Genomic DNA, 23491 nt, shown 5'->3' on the forward strand with positions numbered 1-23491 from the left:
GAACATAGGGAGTCAATTAAAATGAACCCGGGGTAAAAGTTGTAGGAGCTAGTGCAAAGGCTTGGGAGACGTCCTAAAGCCGCAAGGGGTCGCCCTACAACTTTGAACCGGTCACATGGGAAAGTGTTTGTCGAGTCGTATGTGTGTTTGGTTAACTGGTTTATGAATGTGATGGAATGTGTTAATTGTTGGATGTTGAAGTAGAAAGTTGAGCATGTGAAAGAAAATGGTGATATGAGGAAACTTGTTGATGAAATATATAGAATCGTGGTTGGAATGAGAAACATGATGGATGATTCATAATGTGACATAATAATAACATGCGAATAGAAATGTTGTGTTGTACACGTATATTTTGTCTGCATAGAGTTGTATGATAAGTTTATGTACTTGTCCACGATTGTTCATGGGTATATGTTGTGAGAAGTGTGTAGCTGTAATTGATGAATTAGTTGGAAGAGATTAAGTAAGTAATTGCATAAGAATATGAAATTCATGGGTGGAGCATGTTTATGTGGGTAAATCGTGATTGACAAGTTAAATAACCTATGTGCATGATGAATGTTGTTGCTTGATTTTTGAAAATAGTAACGTATGATTACGAATACTGGTTTTATGAGTTTTGGACTGGTTTTGTTTGCTTGGTTGTTGTTTAAGTCGTTTGGGAAGTAAAAATCAATAGTTGTGTTTTTCGTTTATAAAGAGGTTGTCTTTAAACTGTTATAACTTGAGATGCATAAATGATTTTGATGTGATTCCAATTGGAGATGATAGCTTGTCCTTTTACGATTCTAACGATAGGTCACACGCCCAAATTGACCAAGTAATGAGTGAGTTATGACTGTTTTACTAAAAACTGGACATCTTTGAGAATTAGGTACTCGATCGAGTATCCTTGGTACTCGATCGAGTATGGGGAACTCGATCGAGTACCTCGGTTACTCGATCGAGTAGCCCTGGTGATTTGTTTTACGTGCTTCGGATCTTGACCTACTCGATCGAGTAAGTCCCTTACTCGATCGAGTGGCCCGTACTCGATCTAGTGACCCCTGTTTTGGGTAATATGCTTATCTTTTGAATTCGTTGCATATTATGTTTAATTCAAAGTTATTATTTTGCTCTTTTATGCATTGTTTTACATGTATATTGGTCTTGACGCGTAAGTTACCCAATCTTGTGGTGTAGTGAGTGGCTTTGTGGTGAGTATGAGTTCGGTGGGAGGACATGAGTTATATGTGTTGTGATAGATAGTGGAAACAGAAAAGGAAGATTGGTATGGTGTATAGAGACATAGAGCATGTTTTGTGAGATGAGATGAGTGATATGTTTGTATGTTGAGTAACATAAAAGTAAGTGAATGTGGGCAAAGGATGATGTGAGTCTAAGGAACGTGAGAATGAAAGGATTGAGAGTAAGGATATGGATAGTGACAACCTGAGATGTGTAAAGAATTATGGAGGGAGGTAGTTAAGAGCCGTGTGGGTTAAGAATATACATAATGAAAGTTCGTTTTAAAGGGGTTGAGAAGAGTGGTATATAGTGAACTTTGTGGAGACATGTCGCGGGGTGGAGATTTGGCTTTTTAAGAGATGAAACTATTGTGGGTTTTCCTTGGGCAATTAGCGGTATGAAAGGAATTTTGATTTCTAGAGATGTAAGAAGGGAGATGCAATTGTTGAACAAGAACGTTGATTTTATGGATGGATTAGTGGCAAGGGTGATTGATGACATAATAAGAGAATATTTGTGGTAAGAAAGAGTGAGATGATATCGATATGAAATAATTAGATGTGAGTTTTGGAGCGGTGAGAACGAATGGATTTCTAAAGAGTTAGCTAGAAGGAATAAGGAGTTGAACTATTAATTGGTATTATTGAGTGTAAAAAGAAAATAAGGATAAAAGTAAGTCGAGGAAAATATTCACCGGAGTCATGTGATATAAAGGTAAGGAATCATTGAAATGTGTGATAGCGTCACGAGGATGTTAGTTAATGGTTATAGAGGAGTTTTGGGACAACATGATTAGTAATGAGTTTCGAGGAATTAAGGAAAGTAAGAAGTTGGTAGAATATTTGCACGATACGAGATTTTTGGCGGAGAGTTAGATGATGATACAATTAAGGATAGTATTGGGAAGAATATTGAGGTAATTTTGTTGATGGATTCGATGTTTGTTATTTGGGATGTCAACCAAAGATAGGAAAGAAATCGTGATGTTTAGAGATAAGTGTAAGAGGTTTGATGTTCGGACAGTGGTAGTGTTATCGTTTGTGGTGTTGTCACTAGTGGTTAAGAGTGATGGTATATTAGAAAGGTAGCAATTCTAAAGAGGCTGATTTGGTAGGGACCTGATTGTTGTGTATGATTGTGAGAGAGTATAAGATGTGGTTAGACGAGGCGGATGCTAATAGTTGAATAGTAAAGGTATGGTTATATTTGGCAGGAAGTGATGGTTGTGCGAATGGGGAATATGTTATGAGGGGCATATGAGTTAAACTCGGGCTGACAGTGTAACCTTTATCGAGTGGTAACTTACGTGGTCGGGATTGACTAGTTGGTTGTGATTACGGGTCTATGATATGTGTAAATGTTTGTGTGAGGTTCTGACCTCACAAGAAGTGGTATGGTGTGATAATTATAAAGTTGTTTTATGAATGTTCTGTAATATATATGTTGGACACGGTAATTTAATTGAATGATATCCAAAAGGGTAATAATTTGATTAATTGACATGGCTAGTTATAATTTTATGTGTATTAATAACACATGTGTATTCCATGAAATGGTAGAAATGATGTTCATGAGATGCTTATCTGTGTATCCATATAATATGTTGCGTGGTGACTTAATAAAGTGGATTTGAGTAAGTTTTTCTTGTCTGAGAAGTTATGCTGAGTCAGTGTTTATGGGAATTGTATGCAGTTGTGATGTCTATCGGTGTGGTTGTGGTGCTTCGGGTGGTGATCCGGGCACGGTATTTAGTATTGTGATGCGGGTATTTTCGCATTGTGGTGTGGCTGTTGGTGGCGGTGTTGTGATGCCGTCACCGGTTGTGGTGGAGTAGGCGGGATGATTATGATACGAGTTTTCGAAAGTGCATACCAGCTATACATAGATTGTTGTTTTGTTTGCTGTCGTTCTTTGTGAGTTTTGGTTGAACATGTAGACAGTTGTCTTGCTTATTGATGTTTTCTTTACCAGGTAAGTTAAGAATGAGGTAGAGTATGATATGAAACAGAGTTGAATATGTTTTCGTTGTTGTCATGGTATAGTGATGTTCTTTTGATGGGACACGGTTGTGAGAGGTTGTTACAATAATTTTGATCTTGTTCTAGATAAGGCTTTAGTAGACATGGTAATGGCAAGTGAGTCGTAGAACATGTGTGGTAATGACCCGAAAGATGCAGGTGGTTCATAATCTTTTGTTGAGACAATGAGTGTAGGGTATTGGGAATTAGTGTCATGTTAAGTTGTGTATGAGTTTTGCGGTAATGGAAGAAAGAACTTGATGATCTAGTGTGCGTGTACATAACGAGTGTGGATCGTGAGTTATGCTTCTGGGAGATAAGTGCCTTACATAGAGAGGTATGTTGTTTTGCAGAAATAATGGAGAGTTAGTATGGTGATTTTGCTACGAGTTTTGAGGTATAGGTTAGATGGTGTGACGAATGAGTTGAGGTATGAGGAATGTTTAAGTAAGAGAGCCTTGGATATATGCATAGCGAGTGTTTAGATTATAAGCGGTTATCTTACACATGTGGTGGTAAAGAGAGTAATGAGATGTATCTAGTATTTAGTATTAGTGAGTTACGAGGACGTAACATTTATCTTAAGAGGAGTAGGATGTGATAAAAGAGATTTTGATGGGTGTGCATATGGTAGTATATTTGAAAGTAGAGTGTTGGTGTAGCATAAGATATGGATTTGTATATGTTGTGGTTGATAGTGTTAAAAGGTCACGGACGTGCTTGTAGTAGTTTGATGTTAGGAATGCGAGAATACTTCGATAGTGTTGTCAGTTGGATGATGAGATTATGAGTGTGAGTGAACTTCGAGGACGAAGTTCCTTTTAAGGGTGGTAGAATGTAACATCCCGTTTGATGTCTATGAGTGTCTTGATTTTGGATTTGATAGTGGATGATATTATGGAGCTAGCAGCGTTAGAGGATGGTAGTTGGTTATGTATGGAGTTGGTGTCGTGAGAGATATATATATGTGGAGTTGATACGATATCGTGAGCCATGTTGTGGAGGTAGGAATAGTTAGTGGAGTTGGTGTTACGAGTTCATGTTTGGGTTGGAGTTTTGTTTCGAGTTCTTAGTTACGTTGTTGTGTCTTGATCGAGTTAGCATGTTTGTTTTTATGTATGGGTTGAACTTCGGGGACGGAGTTCTTTTTAAGGAGGGAAGACTGTAATACTCCGTATTTATATGTCTTGGGGTACTCTATCGAGTAGCCCTTACTCTGTCGAGTAAGGGCAAGTTGCGAAGATAAATAGTTTCGACTGTTGGGCACTCGATCGAGTAGTGGGGCACTCGATCGAGTAGGGTACTCGATCGAGTACCTTGGGTACTCGATCGAGTGTCCGGTTTTACGGGGGAGTTTTCTCGGGTTTTGTTAATTACGCGATTAAGGTATTTAAACCAATTCGTCTTTGTTCTAAATCACTTTTTACAAAACCTAAAACCTGTTTAAGAGAGAAAGCAACTTGTCTTCTTCCTAATCGCGTTCTTGACAATTCCGGAGTTCGACGGTCGGTTTGCATCGTAGTTTGTGTCGTTGGATTCCTTGCGTCGAGGGTAAGCTTTTAATGTAATTTATATAATGTTTTGTTAAGATTAGTGAAACCCTAATTTAGGAATTGGGGGTTTTTATGAATAGTAATTGAATAGTAGTATCTATGTGTTGTATGGTAGGAGGAGAGTTCATAGAAGAGGCGTTTTGAGACAGCTGTAGATACCGTCTGCGTGTTGTGCTTTCCAGGTAGGATTTCCTACTCGGATTAGTCCCATAATGGGATATTGGTGACGTGGCTGTAGTTAGTTGTTTGATATGATGATTGTGATTGTGATTGTGATTGTGGTTGTGTTTGTTGATGGTTCTCGAGATGCGTTCTCGGCTGAGTGGGGTCACTTGCGGGAGTGATCTCACGCCCTAGTTTCGCCCTTCGTGGAACCCGCCACGAAAGGGGATGTGCACATTAATGGACAGGGTTATCGCTCGTACGATGAGCGGGGCTTAGGTGGGAACGGCTGCGGTCCCCCATCTGGCGTGGTCGGGTCCAAAGTGGATGTCAAGTATTGAGATGATGGGAGTTGGTGATGTATGTGTGTGTGTGAGTTCAATTTGTCTGTTTGTCTTATGTGGTTATCTCTATTGATTGTGTGATTAGTACCGACCCGGTGTTGTTTTGTAAAACCTGCGGTGATCCATTCGGGGATGGTGAGCAGATATTGAACAGGTATAGAGATGATACTGGGATAGCTGGGATGGCCACGACATGACGATAGAGTCTTCCGCTGTAGTTTAGTTTTATTTACATTTCAGTTGAGAACAGATAGTTTGGAATAATGTATTGTGCTTTCAGTTTGGTTTCGAGGATTGTACTTATTCATTAAATTACTTATAATAAATGTTGTTTCTGTTTTGTCTATTTGATTATCATACCTCGGGCAACCGAGATGGTGATGTCTTCATACCTGAGTGGTCCTGGTAAGGCACTCGGAGTATGGGGGTGTTACACAAACAGTTCAATTGCCACATCAAACATCAGTCTCCATAATTAATCTCCACACAACTGACTACACACTAAAGTGTGTAGCCCTGCCAGAGTACCCATCGCAACAGATACTCCACACCGCCAGTGGGGGACCGCCACCGTTCCCACCTAAGCCCCGCTCATCTCATCCGAGCGATAAACCCATGTTCCTTAATGTGCACATCCCTTCCGTGGCGGGTTCCACAGAAGGTGAATTAAGGGCGTGAAGCCACTCCCGCAAGTGACTCCACTCAACAAGGGACGCACCCCGAAGATCACAGACAGTTAAAGAGTAATTACAACACAACCTCAACAACCGTCTGAAACTTCCAACAATACAATATCACAATCGTCTGAAATAATCAACAATACAATATCACAACCGTCTGAAACAATCAACAATTACTATCTACAGCACAATCACCACACACATCATGTAAGTAATACTGAGTAGGGAAACCCTACCTGAAAAGCAATCACAACTCAGGCGATCTAGCAGCTGTCTCAAAACCTTTCTTCTACGAACCCTCCTCCTATACACATAATCATACAATCACTATCACAACAATACAACCATAAAATCCCCAATTCCCAAAATTAGGGTTTAACCAAAACTACCCAAATGCTATAAAAATGGTACGTAAGACTTACCCTTGACGCAAGGATCACAAGGATGCAAAGAACAACGAAATCCGACATCTCTATCCACAGGATTTGCCAATAATGCGAACAATGCGAAGAACGTAATTTGCAATCTCCTTTTTTAGTGTATTAGGTTTATAAAAATGTTTAGGAAAGATGACGGAAAGTTATATATACTAATTCGCATTATTAACAAAACCCGACAAAACATTACCCGTAAACAGAGCTACTCGATCGAGTAAGTCTCGTACTCGATCGAGTGCCACTTACTCGATCGAGTGCTAAGGCTACTCGATCGAGCACCCTACAGGCAGACTTCTGTTTCGTAACTCAAAACATACTTACTCGACAGAGTAAGCCCCACTCGATAGAGTACCCATAGACTCATAAAACCGTAGTATTACAGTCTTCCCTCCTTGAAAAGAACTTCGTCCCCGAAGTTACAACCCATACATAAAAACAAACCTACCAACTCGATTAAGACACAACAACGCAACTAAGAACTCAAAACAAAGACTCATCCTATGAAACATGAACTCTTAACACCAACTCCACCAACCACGCCTACCTACACAACATGTCTCACGATATCGTATCAACTACATTATATCTCTCTCGACACTAACTCCATACACTACCAACACAAACGTTGCTAGCTCCGTAACATATCATCCACTAGATAATCCAATATCAAGATACTCATAACATCAAACGGAATGTTACATTCTACCACCCTTAAAAGAAACTTCGTCCTCGAAGTTTACTCACACTTATAACATCATCATCCAACTGTCAACACTATTGAAATATTCTCCCATTCCTAAACATCGAACTACTACAAGCACGGTCATGACCTTTAATAAAATCAATCAAAACAAATATCCGTCCTTTATGCTACACCTACACTCTACTTCCAAATATACTACCATATGCACAACCATCAAAATCTCTTTTATCGCATCCTACTCCCCTTAAGATAAATGTTACGTCCTCGTAAATCACTAATACAAAATCCTAGCTATATCTTCTCATTATCTTCATCACCACCGCATGTCAAAGATAACCACCTAAAATCTAAACACTCGCCATGCATATATCTAAGGCTCTCATACTTAATCAACTCTCATACTTCAATTCACTCGTCACCCCCCTAACCTATACCTCAAAATCTTTAGCTTAACCAAAACTTCAATTGTTCCCTATAACTGACAAAACGACATAATCCTCTATACCTGCACCTATCTCCATACTCATAACTCACGATCCACAATTATTACATACACTCACAATAGATCCTCAAGTTCTTTTCTTTCATTACCACAAAACTCACATATAACTTAACATGACACTAGTTCCCAAGACCCTATTCTCACTGTCCTAAAATCTGATTATGAACCACCTGCAGCGTCCATATCAGTACAGCACATGTTTCACAAATTAGTTGGTATGACTATGACTATCGATTCCTCGTCTTAAAACAAGATCAAAATTACTATAATAACTTCTCACAACTGTGGCCTATTAACAGAATATTATTATACCATGACAACAACGAAAACATATACAACTTATTTCATATCATACTCTACCCTCATTCCCGAACTTAAACTGGTAAGAAACATATATAAACAAAACAACTGTCTATCTGTACAACCGAAACTCACAGGAAGCAACATCAAACAAAACAACAATCTACGTATAATTGGTATGTACTTTCGAAACTCATATCATAATCATCCCGCCTACTCCACCACAACCGGTGACGGCATCGCAACACCGCCACCCACAGCCACATCGCAGTGCGAAAATACCCGCATCACAACACTAAGTACCGTGCCCGAACCACCACCCGAGGCACAACAACCACATCGATAGACATCACAACTAGATACAATTCCCATAAGCACTGACTCAGAATAACTTTCCGTACAATAAAACTTACTCAAGACTGCTTTACTAGATCACAACACCATATATTATACGGAATAAACAGACAAGAATCTCATGCATACCATCCATACCTTTTCACGGAATAAACATATATCATGAATACACATGCAAGTATAACCAGTCATGTCAGACCACCCAAACTATCACTTTTGATCATCATTCCATTAAGTTTACCGTATCCCACATGTATATTATAGAGCATTCAGATAACAACTTTATAACTATCACACAATACCGCTTCTCGTGAGGTCAGAACCTCACACTAAGATTTATATACATCTTAGACCCATAATGACATCCAACTAGTCAATCCTGATCACGTAAGTTACCACCTGATAAAGGTTACCTTTCACCCGAGCTTAACTCGTATGCCCCTCATAACATTCTCCCATTCGCATAACCATCACTTCATGCCAAAAATAACCATACCATTACTATTCAACTATTAGCACCCGCCCCATCTAACCACATCTTATACTTCCTTACAACCATACATATAAATTCGGTCTCTACAAAATCAACCTCTTTAGAATTGTCATTCTTCCTATTTATCATCACCCTTAACCACTAGTGACAACACCTCCACACTACCACCATTCGTACATCAAACTTCTTACACTCATCTCTAAACATCACAGTTTCTTTCCTATCTTTGGTTATCATCCCAAATATCGAACATCAAATACATCAGCAAAAATCACCTCAACACTATTTCCAATTCCATCCTTAATTGTATCGTCACTCGACTCACCACCAAGATCTCATATCGTGCAACTTCTTTACCCAACTTTTTGTTTACTTAATTCCTCGAAACTCATGATTATCATGTCGTCCTGGAACTCCTATGTAACTGTTAACTCAAATGCTCATGATAATATCATACATCTCGACGATTCCTTACTTTTATATCACATAAACTCGGTGAACATTTTCCTAGTTTTACTCCCCTCATTCTTTTCTTTTACACTCGACAAAATCAATTAACCATTCAACTACTTATTACTTCTACTTAACTCTTTAGTGCCCCGGTTACCTTCTCATTGCTCCAAAAATCCCCTCTCATTATTTCATATCAGTATCATCTCCCTCTTTCTGACCACGGATCTTCTCTTATCATGCCGTCACTCACACTTATCGCCAACCAGTCCAGACCGTCTCATGCTATCACTCACACTGATCTCCAATCACCTTTTTTTTTTTTTTAAATCCCAAAACTCATTTCATAACTTTACTTGCCCAAAGAAATCACACATTAGTTTCACCTCTTGATAACACAAATTCCCGAACCCTCTCCCTATCTGCAAATCCACGTCGCGACATGTCTCCATTAAGTTCACTATATACCACTCTTCTCAATTCCTCTAAAACGACCTTTCACTATATATATTCTTAACCCACACGATTCCTAACCATCTCCCTCCATAATTCCTTACACATCTCAAGTTGCCCCCATCCACATCCTTCCTTTTGATCTTTTCATTCTCACGTTCCTTAGACTCACATCATCCCTTGCCCATATTTACTTACTTTTACATTACTCAACACAAAATCATATCACTCATCTCATCTCAAACATGCTCCATGCCTCACTAAGCCTTAACAATCTTTCTTTTCTTTTTCCACTATCTATCACAACCATATAACTCATGTCCTCCCCACCAAACTCATACTCACCACAAGAGCCACTCCTTACATCATAAGATTGGGTAACTTACTGTTGAACCATATAGCTTATATGTTTATGTTTAGATGATGTCAAGGTGATTTACTTTCTATATACTTGTTGCTTGTAATCGTTTGTTAAGTGCTTTAGAATTAACCTATTACGAGCTACGTAGAAGATTATGACAATTGTATGAAACGTTCAAGCCTTCAATCAAGATCAAACGGTTCGAGATCCATTCAAGTATTATGTGAAGACGAAGTCCGTCTAAAGATTAATCAAGCTTGGATGATGACGTAGCCTGTACTCGAAGATCTTCTTGAAGATTAGAATAGTATAGGTGATTATCTCGTAATGGCAATTAAGAATGAGTTTCTTGAATTGGTAAAGTTATAGCTTTGCAGCTATAACATTACTAGTAAAAGAGCTCAATGTTATAGCTCTCATACTATAACATTGAAGTGCTGTGTTTTTACACACGACTTTTAATTGTTTCGAAAATTGTTTTATAATTGTTTAAAGTTTATTTTAATGTTTTAATGAAAGTATTTATATAATAAAGCCCGGTTTAGTGAGGAGTCCGGCTTTGTATTAAACGTTAATTAGTAGTTGTAATGGATCAACTTATGAGTTGGACTTTACTACTAATTAGGGTTTCAACATAGCCTCTCTTAACCTAAATTCTAATTATATGTTAAGACTAGGATTTGCACGATTCACGAGGCTTATGGGCCGTGATATCTCGTGTTGCCTAGGGGATATTAGGTAAAGATTTTATTCTATAAATATATCTTTACATATCTTATATATCTTGCTTAATATATTTGTTTATGGTTAAAAATATTCTTGTTTTAGGAAATCTTATCATAATCTTAGAATTTATAGTAAAGATAATATTTGGAAAGATTATATTCTATCTTTTAGAATATTCTTTATTATCTTTTAAGGCTTTTAGGAAAGAGATAATAATAAGATATAATTTGTTTTTATATCTTAATATTTCGGCTATTAGGGTTTGACAAAACCGTGTAGCCTACTTCCTCTTCTCCTATAAATACTTTGCTATTTACAACATCTAAAATAGAGATCTTAAGCATAAAAATTGATTTCATCTTTGCAAAGCAAAACCGTGTGTTTTAAAAGGAAAACCGTTTTGTTATTTTGAAAGGTCGTGTGTTTATAAAGATTGCATACTCGTTCTTCATTTATCGTTATAAGATAATAGTGCTTAGTTGATTTCTTAACTTGTTCATTAACGTGAACCTTTGTTAGAATCATTAGTGCTTTCTTATTAGCGTAAGTTAGTCACTCGAGTATTTTACGGTACTCATTGAGTAACAGCTAGAGTTAGTTGTACGAGTTGGGTTAGGAAATTTGTAATCCGTAGAAAGGTACTAAATTTATTAATCGAGAATAGTGGATGTAGGTTTCGACTTGTGAAACTGAACCACTTCAAAAACCGTGTGTCTCTTCGTTCTTTCGTTTGATTCGTTTATTTCATTTACTTTCATTAGTTGATTAGTTAAAGTTTAATCAATAAACTTTAAATAATCAATTACATACATATAATTGAAAAAGCTTTTAAAAGTTTTAAATCCTCAATTCACCCCCCCCCCCCCCCCTCTTGAGTATTTTGGATCAATAGACTCTTCACTTACGCATCAGGACCAACATACATGTAAAACAATGCATAAAGAAGCAAAATAACACCTTTGAATTAAACATAATATGCAACGAATTCAAAAGATAAACATATGACCCGAAACATGGGTCACTAGATCGAGTACTGGCCACTCGATCGAGTAAGTGACTTACTCGATCGAGTAGGTGAAGGTCAGAAGCACGTAAAACAAATTACCAAGACTACTCGATCGAGTACAAAGAGGTGCACTCGATCGAGTGAGGGCCACTCGATCGAGTACCCTACGCATTTCTCAGCACTGTCTAGTTTTTCGTAAAACGGTCATAACTCACTTGTTCCTTGGTCGTTTTGAGCGTGTGACCTATCGTTAGAATCGTAAAAGAACAAGCTATGACCTCCAATTAGAATCACATCAAAATCATATATACATCTCAAGTTATAACAGTTTAAAGACAGCCTCTCTATAATCGAAAAACATAACTACTTGATATTACTTCTAGACAACTTAAACTACAACAAGTTAGACCAAAACAATTCAATTTTCATAAAACCAGTATCCCTAACCACATGTTACTATCTTCAAAAGTCAAGCAACAAATAACTCAATGCACATATATCATTCAACTTACCAATCCCATATTACCCACATGTTTTTATTATATAACTTTACGTAAACAAAATCACAATTATATGACATCAAGTATCCCATTCACATGCTACTAGCATAACAACATTATAAAATAACTTCCATCATATAACATGCTTAATCATAAATGATATTATCATGCAACAATTATTCATCTTTTTCCACCAATTAGTCATGCCCTTACTCAAACTTTCAGCCATATAAACTCGTACAACACTACCAACCACACACACACACACACACACACACACACACACACACACACACACACACACACACACACAGATATATATATATATATATATATATATATATATATATATATATATATATATATTTATACATAACTCTATGTATAACTCAAACCAAACAAACTTCATTTCCGTATTTCTATAATGCCATCTCGTAAAACAACTATCATGCTTTCAATCAATAACTTACGAAATCACATCATCACCATCTTTTCTACACATTCCCCATTCTCCACATACATACATCCACTGATTCATGCTACACATCACCATATAGGTACACAATTCACAAGATAAACACATAGCGATCTCGACTCATATCCCATGGTGACCGGTTCAAAATTGTAGGGCGAGTTCGCGACTTTAGGACGTCTCCTAAGTCTTTGAATTAGCTCCTACAACTTCTACCCCGGGTTCATTTAATTTGACTCCCTTTCTTCTAGCAGCTGTCTCAAAACCTTTCTTCTACGAACCCTCCTCCTATACACATAATCATACAATCACTATCACAACAATACAACCATAAAATCCCCAATTCCCAAAATTAGGGTTTAACCAAAACTACCCAAACGCTATAAAAATGGTGCGTAAGACTTACCCTTGACGTAAGGATCACAAGGATGTAAAGAACAACGAAATCCGACCTTTCTATACCCGGGATTTGCCAATAATGCGAACAATGCGAAGAACGTAATTTGCAATCTCCTTTTTTAGTGTATTAGGTTTATAAAAATGTTAAGGAAAGATGACGGAAACTTATATATACTAATTCGCATTATTAACAAAACCCGACAAAATATTACCCGTAAACAGAGCTACTCGATTGAGTAAGTCTCGTACTCGATCGAGTGCCACTTACTCGATCGAGTGCCAAGGCTACTCGATCGAGCACACTACAGGCAGACTCCTGTTTCGTAACTCAAAACATACTTACTCGATAGAGTAAGCCCCACTCGATAGAGTACCCATAGACTCATAAAACCGTAGTATTACAGTCGGCATCAGGAGAAGAAGGAGACGAAAATTCAAGAACAAAATCAGAGGATGCGTCCTCACTCTCATCAAACGAGACCACTGTCTCACTAGCAAACGGAAATGGATTTTCAATAAAATGAACATCCTGAGATTGAAAATAAACACCCGTCTCAAGATCATATAGATGGCATCCTTTCTTACCAAAAGGGTAGCCCAAGAAAACACAACGACGACTCCGGGAATCAAATTTATAAATAGGATGAATATTTTTCAAATAGCATAAACACCCGAATTAAACTAAGGTCCGGAAAGTGCCTAAAAAGCAACTCGAAAGGTGCCTTGTTATGTAAGATGCGAGTTGGAGTACGATTTATTAAATAGGTATCCGTCAAGACACATTCACCCCAGAATTCGAGAGGCAAAGAACTCTGAAAACGCAAGGCACAAGCAACATTTAATATATGGCGATGTTTCCTCTCTACATGGGCATTTTGTTGAGGTGTTTTTACCATGGAAGTTTGGTGAATTATACCATAATCCCGAAAATACGGAATTAACCCCCGTAATTCCATCGCATTATCAATCCGTAAAATTTTAATATGACAATTAAAATGACGATGAATAAAAGCAAAAAAACTCACGAAGGAGACGAGGTACCTCATCCTTAGTTTTCATCAAATAAACCCAAAAAGTCCTCAAGAAATCATCAACAATAGACAAAAAATAACGCGAAACACGTGCATGATTAGGGTGATAGGGTCCCCAAACATCACAATGAACCAAATCAAACAAATGAGCAGCTTTATTATCACTCAAAGGAAATGAAGTACGTGTCTTTTTTGCTCGAAAACAAATATCACAAGGTGCAGAAATAAAATTACGATCAAAACGGGAGATAGATGGTAAGTGCTCCAATGCCCGAGGAGAAGGATGATCAATCCGAGCATGCCACAACTCAAAGTCGCTTGTACTGCTAATAGCATTAACACAACACGGCTCCGTCATGGTCAGGCAAAAGAGCTCGTTCATTAGTTCACCCACACCAATCCTCGTCAAGGCATGGTCCTGTTGTTGGCTTCATATACCTATTATTAGACATCTCTAATGGTGAACTTATTAACATATTAATATGTATTCTAAGGATCTAGTGCATGCATAACTAAATAAGAGATAAATAAGAAAAACAATGTTCCTTACTATTGTTGTTTTCGGATTTTAGGCACAAGGAAGGTCTTCTACCTTCACTTGTTCTTGAGCTTAAATGTCAATGGAAGATACTCCAACCTTGATCTCAATAGTAAAAACCCTTCTCAAGAGATGCACTTAATATTAGCCCTTATCACTATTAAATAATATTTGCTAGATATTTATTTAGTAGTCTACCTTAAAATGACTACTAATACTCATATATTACATTAATAATATTAGTAGTGTTTTTGAACAATTTAGATCAAAACTTCTCAAGTTTTTAGAGAAAATAAAATAATCATATGAGAGAGGGATTTTGCATGTGTATTATTTTGAGAGATTGTGGAGGAAAAATGAGAAGAACAAATTATTCTCATCCTAGGTGTCATAAAATGTTAGAGCATCTTTCCAATAACAAAATGACAAAACTCAAAAATCAAGCATGCTCACCCTTTGGACGGTGCACTTGAGTGCATATGGGTCTATTTTTGTCTTATAATATTTGTCCTACAAATGCTTAATAGTCTTATGTTTAATTATCTTACATAATTAAATATTAATTTGATCATACGGCAATTATGTGACAAATTAATAAACATATATTCACTCAACTTATTGAGTAATATTTTAGCATTATATCAACATATAATGGGTCCTCATAATAGCTAGTTAGTTAAATTTACAACCTCTTGTAAATGTAAATAACTAATTACCTCTTCCTCGAAATATATCTAAAACCTCAATATAATTTAGTAAATTAATATATTAATCCACTAAATCGAATCTTATTTAATCGAATTACAATAAGATACATATTTCCTCTCATAAATATAAATTGTTCTTATTTAAGGAACTAATTAACCTGTATCAATATACAACTAATTAACTTTACTGATTAGGGCATCATCCTATAGGTGTGACCTTAAGGGATCAACTGACCACCACCGTCCTACGACAGTAACGTCAAACTCTAGCAAGCCAATCGTTACCGATTAATGTTGATCAGTTGACTATATAATGAATCATCCCTTACGTATTCTTATTATGAGATTTAATTATGATTTTAAATCATGTGATCGCACTATTGTTGAGGACACATACTCCAACAATCTCCCACTTTTCCGAGACAAGTGTGTGTCACAAATTCTCTTATCCTATTACAATCTCCCACTCAATGCAAGGTGTCTTGAAAGTCGTACTTGCATTTGATCATATCTTGAGTGGTTTCCTCGATCTGGAGAGTAACTGTCTGACCGGAATTATCTACAGTAGATACCTTCCGAGCGTGGCCACGCATTTTCAGTTTACTACTCCTCGAGTGGCCCTGAGATTTCCAAACAACCCTGACAAGGGGGTGAACAATTCCTATCGCACTATTGCCTTCGTATAGCCACAGTTCATCATTAACCAAAATATACTCATTTGACTTCAGTTACGACAGTCGTAGAGTATAAATCAAAGCTAATCAGAAACTTGTGCCAACTTGGGCGAATAGTCTCTAGTCAAAAGAATCAACTCATAAGAATACTATAGTAGCTCTCGCCACGACCAGGCTTTATGAATTTCCAGAACTCTATAAGCGGTCACTGCCCGACAGAGTGTCCCATACAGTCTGTCTATGTGATCGACTAGTTATCCCTTATGACCCTGTAGCACTTGAACTTGCCATCAATCGCATCACACTCTACTTACTTCGAGACGTCACCTCCTATAAGTAACCATGGGCAAATACTATGTCAATCCAGTTCACTTCAATGGGGTTCAATATTGTCTCAACAACCCATTTGAATATAACAAAGTAATGAATGAGTTTAAATAAACTCAAACGATAAATGCAATTATCATATATGAATAGTCAATACCTTATTACTACTTCATATCTTATAATCTATAGTGTACCTTTTACACTAGTTAAACTGCAATAAAAGCTTGGTAAGTGGATATTCTATGTATCCATACATTCCAACTTTATGAATTGATGTTTCCTTCTATTCAATGTTATTTCTAGTGACATGAATTTATCTAAGTATATGTCTAGTCTTCCTACTAGACTTGGGCTCTTGTACTTGGAAGATGCTCCCACTGTTATCATATAACTTGTGATAAAGTCTTTGGTAGAGGGAGTTATTCTCAATCCCTACGTTGACCATCTTATCACAATGTACTTAGATTCTGTTTGTAGAACTTGCAATGGTTGAAACTAAAACATTTCTCTAGTATCTTACTCCTCAGTTAATAAAATCATCCTAGGATTTCGATAAATCCTTATAGGTTTGGAAATTAGAGTTTATGCAACCCTTCAACACACAACTTAGTATATCATCCAAACATAAGAACGAATCTTCAATTCTTCTCAAGAATCTTAAAGGATGTTCTTTAAGGCTTTCAAAAGACCATCATTCGAATTAACTTGTTATTGACTTATTATGCTCCAAGCATATGATTCATCTCGGTATGTGCTTATAATGGCATACATGATCGTTCTAATGGCGGAAACATTAGCAATCGATTTCATGTGATTAACAACTTATTAGGTTCAGTGAATGACTATAACTCTATCATAGTAATTCCACTTTTATCAATATGAATAACCTACTCAACCTTGTTGATGTAAAACAGATATGAAAGAACTTATCATCATAAGGCTCTCGACTCTTTGCCAATATTCTCTCAAATTTAACACATAGATTCGGAAATCTAAAATACATTACACCTTTTCCTAGTCTGCCAATCACTCTTTCACAGAGGAGAGCATTGGTACTTTATTCTCAATAAGTAATATGTTATCAACATATAAGACATGGAAAAATAATTCTGGCTCCCACTTAACTTCATGTATAAACATGATTCTTCAACAATGTGAATGAAACCATTCTCAATTATTACATGAACAAAAAGTGTGATTATTACAATCCTTTGTTGCTTGCTTAAGAACATTCTAGGATCGCTTAAGTAAGTTTTGCATAGTATGTTAGGATTCTTAGATCTTTATCTAAGGTTTTGTGTTCCGTACACATCCTTCTCTAAATTCCCATTTTAGAAAAGCGAATTTTTTAATATCATTTGCCATTCTTCATCAAAATGAAATGTGGCAATTCCTAACATGATTTATCTTGATTAACATCTTCATGTCAATCTATGCTTTTTAGGTACTCTAAAGCTCTATTTACTTTAAAGAGACCATCGCCTTAAAGTAAATCTACTCTTGAGTATAAATTTTTTTTTGATTGTAATACTATGGCTTTTATGCAACAAAGTGCAGTTGATCATTCAATAGGTCATAATACTATTACTTTCAAAAAGTAATATATTAACAATAATACATGTGTACTATACTCCCACTCTATCTTAATATATTATAGTTCCATTACTTTCAAAAAGTAACACATTAACTATAAGACATGTTTGTGACGATCTACTCCCACTCCATCTCTGAGAAATAATTCTATCGTTTTAAGAGATAGTTTTGTGAGTTACAAACATATATTGTGAAGTAATAGAAGTTCGTCTAGACTGACATGTTAGCTCATAAAAGACCAGCTCTATTATGGCAGCTTAATTCATGTAATATGCATGTCTGATCCATGTCATATGTTAAATAGACTTGCTATTTTAGGTATCTCCAGGTTGACCTTTCGTTTAAAATAATGTGTCCATTTTGGACCGCAAATCCCCAAAAGTGAGTTCGAGAACTCAACCTGACTCATATTTGTTTGATCCTATAGGTAGTGACACAAGGTCATAATCTATAAGTGAGAATCAAATTCATTACTTAGACATTCGCCACTATGATCGGATCGTAATGCTTTAATTCTTTTGATCAATTGGTTCTCTACTTCATTTAGAAATTTTTTAAATTACTCAAATGCTTCACTTTTATATTTGATTAAGTAAACATACCCATATTTACTTAAATCATCGGTAAAAGTGACGAAGTAGTCATAATTTCCCCTTGCGGTTATTCTCATTGGACCACATACATCGGTATGCATTGGTCCCAACAAATCACATGCTCGTGTCCCTTTACCACTAAAGGGGGTATAAATCATTTTTCAAGGGGATAAGATTCCCATACTCCATATGATTAGAAATCAAATGGTTCAATAATTCCAATCGACACTAGCTGTTTAATGCGTTTCTCATTTATGCAACGTAATCGACAATACCAAATGCATAAATCATTTGGATCACTTGTTTGAGTCTTTTGGATCGTATGATGTAGATATATTTGCTTGAGTTGGAAGTGTCTAAAACATGAATACCATTAAGAGAAGCGACTTGGCTCCCGGCCAAGTCAATTTTTAAACAAAATACAACGATTGTTTTTGATAGTTAAAGAAAAATCCTTCCATGTCTAACATAGAAATGGAAATAATGTTTTTAGACAAAGTAAGTACATAATAACAATTATGTTGATGCAACTTAAAATCACTTAGCTAAGGCAATCACATAGGTTCTCTTTGCAATGGCTACTCTAGATACATTTGGCTAATCGGAGATCCTTGCTAAGTGCTTCCACATTACTTAACCCCGACTGGAGTGACAAGTCCAGTTTTGATATCTTCCAAATATTTGAGGCAATTTCGCTTCCAATGGCCCATGACATTACAATAATGACATTCATCGTAGGATTGGGCACCCTTCTTGGTTTTAGTTGTGGTAGTCTCACTATCCATTTCCAATTCATTATCGGGTTTGGGTCTCTTACCCTTCATTGCCATTCCTTTAATAATATCATCACTCCTTTCAGTTGCAAGGACATTCTTGCTAGAACTCCCACTCAATGTGATATTTCTCCTTGCTTCTACAAACAAGGATGCCTTGGAATTAGTGAGATTTTCTTCACAAGATTCTCTTACCATAGAGGTGGGCATGAATATGGGAGTGGGAGGTGTGGAAGTGGTAAGGTAGCAAAGATTTCCATCCTCACCACTGCCAAAGCGTAGTTCTCTAGTCGTATCATTGTCATACAAGGAACATTTTTCATTGAATGATTTGAGCCATGAATTAATGGTGATCGATGTAAGAGTATTAGATGAATCCATTGCGGAAAAATAACTACAAAAACGGATATGAAGGAAATTAATTAACATTTATCGTTATAATACTCGTAAATACAAGTATTGCATTCATATAGTGACCTCTACCCAACTACAATGAATGATTCTGAGATCCAAAATTCATATTAACTTGGATGTGAGCCAACGGGACCTCTACACCTTTACTAATATAACTTGGTGGGTTAACCCTCTTAATCGATTCTACAATTAGAACTCTCGGTCGATGAATTTACGTTAAGTTCATCTTTAGCCGAACCTTTTGCGGCTACGGTCGCAAAATACCTTCGTTGAGATCAACCAAACTTTCGAAGTGTAATAACTACTTACTACCCCACTTATCCAACGTCAATAGAAGCACCCCGAAAAATCGTATTGTACTCCTTATGAAATTTAGATTTGTGGGCTCCTACTATTTGGTAAGGCTGTAATACTCGGGAATTGTAGGAACGCTGTTGACCGATCTTGTTGACCAAACAGACCTTAGGGATGATTGGGTGAGGGATCAGACTGGTAATAAGGGGGCGTATAAGTCAGTCACTCGACCTAGCGGAGGCCACTCGGCCGAGTATCACCAATACTCGACCGAGTGGAGTCTACTCGGCCGAGTATTCCTATACTCGACCGAGTATGGCTGCGGATGACGTGTTATTATAAATGCGTGTTCGCGAGATTCATTTCTATTTTCTCATTTCCCTCGACAGTTTCTCCTTCTCTAACCCTAGACCATCACCCTACTCAGCCACTCCATAGCCTCATACCTCTAAGGAGTTAGCCTAACCCCCTACCATGGGAACGTCGGGATTCGCGGAGCGAGGTGGTCGTGAATGGTGGTTGTCTATGTCGTCACTGATGTGCAAGATTAGGTAAGTTGCTGCCTTGTGTCCTTTTGTATGATTATTTGAGTATAGTTGTGTAATAGGATGTGGTTACCATTGTTAGGGTGCTGAATGGAGTTGTGCGTGGCTATAGATGGAAGTCTTTCATGCTTTGTTATGAGGTAGGGTCTCCTACTCACCCCTCGTTAATTGAATTGAATTCTATGATCGTATTGTGAATCATGGCTATCCGCCGATCATCGGAGTATAGTGTTTGTGGTAGTGTTGACGTTGTCGTGTGACATTTGTGATGTTGTGATTGAGATTGTGGTGGAGCCACTTGCGGGAGTGGCTTCACACCTAGTTCGCCCTCCGTGGAACCCGCCACGGGAGGGGATGTGCACATTAAGGGACGGGGATTGTTAGTCGCTCGTGAGGAGCCTGGACTAGGTGGGGATGGGCTGCGGTCACCATCGGCGGCGAGGATTACCTGTTGCGATGGGTATCTGGCGGGACTACACACTCTGGGTGTAGTCGGTGTGTATACGAGGTGGTGAGTTGGGATAGCGGATGATCAACTATTTACTTTATTGTCTTAACTTATATTTGATTAGTCAGTACTGACCCCGTGTTGTTTTGTGGTATCTGCGGTGATCCATTCGGGGATGGTGAGCAGTTGGTTTAGCAGGTATTGTTGATTACTGCTGCTGGGATTGGAGGAATCGAGTCATCACGCTATTAATTTAAAGATGTAGAATCACAAGTATTGTAATTGTATCGTATCTTTGGAACCTTGAATAGAATGGTAATGTAATAGATGTCCTAATGATATAATATTGTTCTTATATTGTCTAATTTGATCTACCTCCTCGGGAAACCGAGATGGTGACACCGTCATACACTGGAATGGTCCTTGGTTAGGCGTTCTGGTGTACGGGGGTGTTACAAAGTGGTATCAAAGCCGACGATTTTGGAACCTGAACCAACGAAATTAATGAACATAGGGTGTCAATTAAAATGAACCTGGTGTATGTACGTTGGGAGCCCCAGCCGATGCTAGATTTTGGGTGAGTAGGCGCCCTCATTTCAAAATCATGGCCCCATCGGACTTAAGCCAGACACGGGAAAAGGGTAGCTAGTGTGAGTCGTGAGTTGTTAAGTGTTGCGTGCTGTGTGCATTCATTGTGTGTGTATCTATTACTAGAGTGATATGTGTTAGTTAAATGTGTAGAAAAGTGGAAGTGAATATGGAATTATTGCAATGTGTGATCAACGACAACTTAATCAATTTGTTGCTTTTGGGACGTGTAGGTGTGGCATTATTGCATGACAAATGTGAATAAGTCGTAAGTTTGGTGATTAGCAGAAGTGGAAATGATGTGATATAGAACTAAACCGGGTAATTATCGTAATTAGATTGTGACATGTGCTTTATGAGTACAGTAAAGTAGTTTTTGGAATAGTGAAGGATAAAGTGAAAATAATGATTGTTTGGAGATGAATGTGCAGATATACGTGTTGTTGTGTGTTTACGTGGTAGGAATCAACTTTAATCGTGACGAGCCGGAATCCCGGAACTCCGAACGATGTATTTGGTTTTGCAGGAACAGTGAAAACTTACGACCCCTTCCTTATTTCGGGAATTAGATCGAGTAAATGCCAGTACTCGACCGAGCAGACAACACTCGGCCGAGTGTCAAGAGGCATAACCGAGTGTTCATTTTGTTAGAATTATGATCTATTCTGTTCTTCAAGACTCGACCGAGTAAGAAAGGTACTCGACCGAGTAATGCACACTCGGCCGAGTATCCTAAACACTCGACCGAGTAGTGAACACTCGGCCGAGTATTCCAAACACTCGACCGAGTGTTGCAGTAGCAGGCCAATTGCGGGTTATACAAAAACCCTAAAGTCGTGCCTTCCTTTCTTATTTCCGCCTCCCATCTTCATCTTTTCATCTCTCTAAAACTCCATACTCCTCTTCTCTCAAGCTTTTGGGTAAGATCTTGGTGCCACACTTGCCCTTAGTTGCCCTAACTCAGTTTAAGGTAAGATTTAAACTCAAATTCCTTCATTGTTTCCAAAGGCATTGTGTATTAGTATACTATATTTCGATTTCTTGCTACAAACAATCTGAATCTTGTCCAAAACTATTTGATTTTCGAATTGAACACCTATAGAACTTGTGTACATCTTTGATTGATTGATTTCATGAGGTAAAATTTACTTTCTGAATTCTAGGGTTAGCATAACGAAATTCTTCTTATTGTTGATGAGTATTTCCTGATTTGAAGCAATTTGAAAACTTAAAGCTAGGTGAATTGTAAAATACATGGTGATTTCTGATAGTTTATCTTCCAAAGCTTATTCCAAAATCGATATACAAGTAGAACAATCCGTCTTTTGTGTAAGAACGTCAAGTGTCGATCCTTTGTTAAAAAAATGTATTTTCTTGCAGTATGGTGAAAACTAGAGGTTTACCCAACAAGAGACCTCGCGCAGAGGTCCAACTCGAGGTTGGGCAAGGTAGCGATGAACCAGGTTGACCACGGTGGCGGCTCATCCATCGTGATTTTCGCTAACTTTGATCATCGTAAGGCTTTCGTGGCTCTTATGCGCCGACCTTTTCGCCCCACCCGTTGTGTCAACCCTAGTATTCTTGAGACTTTGGGGATTAAGGAAGACATAGTCCACATTTTCAAAATTTTGGGCATGGAGGGGTTGTATCACTTGAGAAAGAAATCATACCCTCACTTGACTCTTGAGTTTTTGAGTTCTTTTGTGTATGATAGGAAGGGAAAGACCGTCTCCTTTCGTCTCTTGAATAGGGATCATGAGCTTACCCTGGATGAGTTGGCTGACCACTTAGGTTTAGAGGCTGAGGAGGATGACTACCTTAGT

This window comes from Silene latifolia, chromosome Y, assembly GCF_048544455.1.
Source record: "Silene latifolia isolate original U9 population chromosome Y, ASM4854445v1, whole genome shotgun sequence".
Classification (NCBI taxonomy): domain Eukaryota; kingdom Viridiplantae; phylum Streptophyta; class Magnoliopsida; order Caryophyllales; family Caryophyllaceae; genus Silene; species Silene latifolia.